This window comes from Paroedura picta, chromosome 8 (assembly GCF_049243985.1).
Source record: "Paroedura picta isolate Pp20150507F chromosome 8, Ppicta_v3.0, whole genome shotgun sequence".
Classification (NCBI taxonomy): domain Eukaryota; kingdom Metazoa; phylum Chordata; class Lepidosauria; order Squamata; family Gekkonidae; genus Paroedura; species Paroedura picta.
Genome location: NC_135376.1, coordinates 91,004,941 through 91,010,940, shown reverse-complemented (window position 1 = coordinate 91,010,940; position 6,000 = coordinate 91,004,941).

Genomic DNA, 6,000 nt, shown 5'->3' with positions numbered 1-6,000 from the left:
AATGCTACGAACGAAGCTGTAAACCACTCAGGAGTAGATCAATCAGTGTTCTGGGTGGCAGACATGGTTATCATTCAGACTGAAACTAGTTTAGCAGTCACTTTTCAGAGAATTCAAATACTGATGACAGTTCCATGATTGGGAGTTCTCTGACAGAATGCTCATTAGCCTTATGGAACTACAATTCCCAGAATTCCTTTGGCAATGCATCCCACTCCAACTGCTGCTAAATTAGTATATTTTACAGCAAATAGGTGTAGTTCAAAAGCAAAAAGAGGGGTTATAAAATGGGGACATTGTGTGAATAATGAACCCAAAATGAATTGCGTAATTGTATTTACATACATATTCCCCCCACAATTCCTGTTTCATCCTTCAAAGATTACCAGTGATTATGCTGGCAAAGAAAGAGATTTGCATTTCATTGCTCAGTAATTGTCCCTGTGGACAGACAGGGAAATGTGTTTATATCAGAGTTCTTTACGAACCTCTTTAGGATCTTGCCCTCCATGAGAAGGGAGCACTATCATGACCTTTGCCAAATCATCCAACATAATGAAGTCTCATGTGGGTAGCTGTGTTGTTCTGCAGTAGAAGAGCTAAATTTGAGCCCAGTAGAACCTTAGAGATGAGCCTCTTGTGGCGCAGAGTGGTAAGGCAGCAGAAATGTTGTCTGAAAGCTTTGCCCATGAGGCTGGGAGTTCGATCCCAGCAGCCTTCCATCCTTCCGAGGTCGGTAAAATGAGTACCCAGCTTGCCGGGGGTAAACGGTAATGACTGGGGAAGGCACTGGCAAACCACCCCGTATTGAGTCTGCCATGAAAACGCTAGAGGGCGTCTCCCCAAAGGTCAGACATGACTCGGTGCTTGCACAGGGGATACCTTTACCTTTAGAACCTTAGAGACCAACAAGATTTTGGGGGGTATGGGTGTTTGAGCTTCATCCTTTCCTCAGACCTCTAAGGTTTTACCCCGAAAACCCTGTCAGTCTCTACTGGACTCAATCCTAACTGCAAAGTAAAACGAACAACATTGAAGGGCGTCCTCACAACATTCAGAAATAAAACAAGTGCATTTTGTGAGGGCATCCTGGGAAATAAAACCTAAGGAAATATGCAACTGCAAGCCTCTCCCCCCCCCCCCAGCCCGCCTAAATAATGTGACCAATCTTTGCATGTGTCTTGGATGGGGGTGCCATTAGCTGTCTGTCTGCAGATCTGTCTGGAAATGTCAGATGGCTTGGCTTGCATTTTCCCTCCACCGCCCAGACGCTGCTTTATTGATCTCTCTCCCCCTCCTGATTCATCTGTCCGTCTGGCTCGTGTCTTTGTGCCGCTCGCGTGGTCATCACTCTTGGTGCCAGGGCGACTGCAGAATGGAACGCGGCCTCCGCTCTTTGGAATATGTCTTTGGGGTCGCTGCTGATGGAGTTGGAAGCTGCCTGTCCTTTGGAGAGGGATCCTGCTCCGAATGCAAAGGAACAAAAAGGCAAAAAAATGCCAAGGCAGCCGGCCAGTCTGCTGTAGGTGGCACCAGCCGATGGGAGCGGGAAGCCTACCAGCTCGCAGCGGCGATGCCATCTCCCTTGAGCGGCCTGCAGCACCCTGAATGGCTGTGAAGGGAAATGCAAACCCGTCTCTTATAAATCAAGGCTACCTTATCTGATTTTGCAGGTGAAAGTTTGCGCTTGGGTTGATCACTTTCATGCAAGGGGCCAGCAGCTGGTCTGTTGGTAGAATTAGGAGGGGGGGAGACACTACCTGTGCTTTCTAGTGTACTCTCTGAAGGAAGCACCAATGGACTGAAGATAGGGTTGCCAGCCCTGTGTTGGCCACCATGGGGAGCTTTGCTGGGCAGAGTGTAAGGAGAAGGAACATAATTAATGTGGTGACATCATTCTTGGCTGATCACCTGAATTTAAGATCTTCTATGAATCTCCCCCCCCCCCAAAAAAATCCTGGAAGTGTATCTCTAGGAATCATTGGAATCTCTGTGATTTGCACCACATTATCTGGGGGTGATTCCTAGAGCCACCCATGTCACTTTCAGATTCTTTTTTTCTTTCTTTTTTTTGCCCCACTGGAAATGATGCCCTCCTGCAGCCAATGTCACCAGGGGTGGGGTATTTCTCTCCTGCGATATGGAGGAGTGGAGGATCACACCCAGCTCTCCAGAGGATAGGCCACAGCTCTTACCCATGACCCCAAGCTGAAGGCAGGACAACCATAGTCTGAATGAGAATGGAAAACTTTTCTGCATGCTAACAAAGATCGTTTATTTCATGGGTAGTCAACCTGTGGTCCTCCAGATGTTCATGGACTACAATTCCCATGAGCCCCTGCCAGCAAATGCTGGCAGGGGTTCATGGGAATTGTAGTCCATGAACATCTGGAGGACCCCTCCCCTATCTTTTTTTTTTTTGTTAAATTGTTCTATTAGATAGTTTGCATTCTGCTTAAAAAATGCTTTTCTTGTTGCTAATTATTTCCTTACCCAAATAAATAAATGTAAGGTATATTATTGTTGTTGGTATTTAGATGCTTTTGAATTATGTTGTTAGAGATGAATTCTGCGAATACCATGGACAGCCAAAGTTACCAACAAGATAGTTTTAGAGAGGAGCAAACCAACAATGTCATTAGAAGGCAAGATATTACGGCTAAAGCTCACTTATTTTGGACGCATCATGCGATCAAACTCGCTAGAAAAATCATTAATGCTGAGCATGGTCAGCGGCAAAAGGAAACGTGATCTCCAAAGGATCGGCTGGCTCGACACGATCAAAGCCGACACAGGGATGACCATGAACCAACTAAAAGAAGCAGTCAGAGACAGTGGCGCATGGCAAAGATTTTCCTACAGAATCACCGAGGGGGACACAACTGAACGGATGACATCATCATTATTGTTGTTGTTATTATTATTGTTGTTGTTATTCCTTTGAGGATATTCTCAATATTCCAAGTTTGTTCTCAAACTGATTCCAGAGGCAGCATCCGAAGCAAGCTCACATCCACTGAGGCAACCTTATAGTGCAGGGAACCTGAAGAAACAGCCTTTTGTATGTCAGGGGAGAGTATTTTATCGTTAAAAGGCTAAATCTGGGTCCAAGTCTCCCTCCCCACTCTTTTCCAGCAGGTGCAGGGTGTCCTGGTGAGATATTTAGCTCGGGGCAGGCCTGACAGCCAATCCTGAAGTGAATTTCTGTGACAGTTCACCTCAGGACTTAGAGCTGCAAAACTCCCAAGTGGTGCGTCTGGAAGATCTAAACCGTGAGAGCAGAAACTGCTTGGGGCACCCTGTATTTAAGCATTGTTTAATCAAGCACTGTTGCCAGTCAAGAGCTTCTCTAATTCTATTATACCTCTTGGTACCACAGAGATTTCTGGATTGAATCTGAATCTTCCACTGTACATATATGATACCGTCTCTTTTAATGCTTCATCTCCTGCGGTGTCTCTCTTTCAATATATTATCCTACAGGGAGATGCTCCGTTCCAAAGCAACACCATGGAAATCGTCAGATGGGTAAGGAAATTGAAGGGGTGCTTTCAAGATCCGAAGTGAAAGCCATGTATTCAGCACTGCAGATTAAGTACCCTGCACAGATTGTTCTAAGGTGGGGAGCGAAGTTTCTGTTTTAATATGCAGGATATGAAGAATATCCCACAGGGGGCATTTAGCTATTTAGAATCATAATGTTGGAAGGGACCTCCAGGGTCGTCTAGTCCAGGGGTAGTCAACCTGTGGTCCTCCAGATGTTCATGGACTACAATTCCCATGAGCCCCTGCCAGCAAACGCTGGTAGGTTGACTACCCCTGATCTAGTCCAACCCCTGCACAATGCAGGAACTCACAACTACCTGCCCACCCACAGTGACCCTGGTCACAATTAGGCTTAGGGCATATCTGTTGGCAGGTTCAGTTATTCAAAGAGGTATGTGTGCAAATGAAAGCTGAAATCTAGGATAGTGGCCAGAAGAATCAGAATACCTTTATTGGTATAAAGACTTTGATGGCCTTAAAGGTGGGCTCAGACTTTGTTCTGCTGCTCCAGACCACCTGGATCTGTTTTATGGACCAAAGCACAATTACCCGCACTCGCACCCCTTCTGCACGCATTGGATTAAGCATTTTCAATGTACTTTAAAAGTAGATTTCCCGGTTTCGCACAGGAAAATCCAGCTGCACAAAGCACATTGAAAGTGCACTATCCTGCGTGTGCGGAATGGACAGTTTCTCCGCTTTCTCACAAAGCCCACAAAGGTTGTGATATGCCTTACCCAAGTCCTGCCCTCACAGATCCAAGCATGGGAGAAGGCAAACATTATCTTGAGAAGTCAGGGGAAGGTTCCAGACATCCTTAACAGATGTTTGCTTTTGTTAACTGCTGTTCTTCTTTGTCTCTTTTCCACCTCCCTATAGTTAAAGATATTCCAACAATTTCAGGCCTTCTGTCTCAAACTCTCTTTTTTTAATGCTCCGTATTGCAATATGCTTTAATGTGCACCTGCACAGCCTAAGGATGCTGCCGGACATTAAGTCTAATGTGAGGGGTGTAACCCTCATTCGGCACAGAAGCTTTCCGATTTATACATGCCTCCCTAGTTGACCGCTTGCCCTAGCAGCTGTAGAGTGGGCTGCTCAGAAACATCAGTGAACAGTCTGGTTTGGCTTGCTTTGATTGTAAAGAATTGCAGCATTTCTTCCTCTTAATAGACCGAAGCCAGCAAGACCGGTCTTTCGAGGAGGAAATGGAGACATAAAGACAATAAATTAATCATGGATGAGTTTCCGTGCTCACACAGATGTTGGAAGTTAAGCTTCCCACCACCCCATACAGAATATGCCACCAGTTCCCATTCCAAATGACTATAAATATTTTCACAGTTTGCAGCAGAAAGTAAAAAAGTTGATTTCCAACGCTCGTTTCCTAACACCACCAAAACTGAAATCAGAAGGGAATTGAGAAGAAGAAGAATTGGCATTTACACCCTGCTTTTCACTACCCGGAGTCTCTAAACAGCTTACAACTGTTTCCCCTTCCTCTCCCCACTACAGATAATGCACATTCAAGGTCCTTTTGCAGCTGGATTGTCTTTTGCGGAACAGGATAATCTGCTTCTAAAGTGCATTGAAAGTGCATTATCCAAGGTGTGCAGAATGGGCCCCTGAGAGATAGGTGGGATTGAGAGAGCTCTGACAAAACAGCTCTTTCAGGTTCTGCCTATTTGCCAGCCTCTTGCCATGGTTATTTGGTCATCTGCCAGGTATCAAGGATGTATCAATAGTCACCTGTCAGTACCAGCTGTCACTGTATTGTCATTTGTAAATGGGGAGAGGGGAGCCTGTTAACTGTCAAATGAAGAACAGGCCTGTGGAAGTCAAATTGCTTGTACTTGCCTTGGTTACTTTGCCTCTGCTGCATATCTCTTGTTCTTTTGTGTAGTCTAATTGCCAATTTCTGCTCCAGAAGAGGGAACCGTGTAGAGGGGAATTTGGACATTATAACTGGGGTTTCCCTTGGATTAGTCTTGTACGAGTGATGGACTCATGACTAATTGGCATGCTTATCCCTGGGAACAGGGGAAGCCCGCCTCTTCACCACTGTGGTGTTTCCATGTATGATTTGGGGATAGGACTTTTGGGGTTATATTAAACAGTGTCTTGCCTATCAATTTAGTTTCAGCAAGTATAATCATGAGCTTTGTATCGCTATCTCAATTACCTGCTTGTGCTGCTAATGCCATGCATGTTCTTTGAGATAGTCTATGGGGGTGGGGGGCTGATACTAACAGGACTGTGACTAGCCCAAGGTCACCCAGCAGGCTGCATGTGGAGGAACGGGGAATCAAACCTGGCTCACCAGATCAGAATCCGCCACTCTTAACCACTACACCAAGCTGGCTCTTTAGAGCAGTGGTCCCCAACCTTTTTATCACCAGGGACCACTCAACGCCAGGGACCATTCACCGGGGGCCACTCAATGCCTTTTACTGA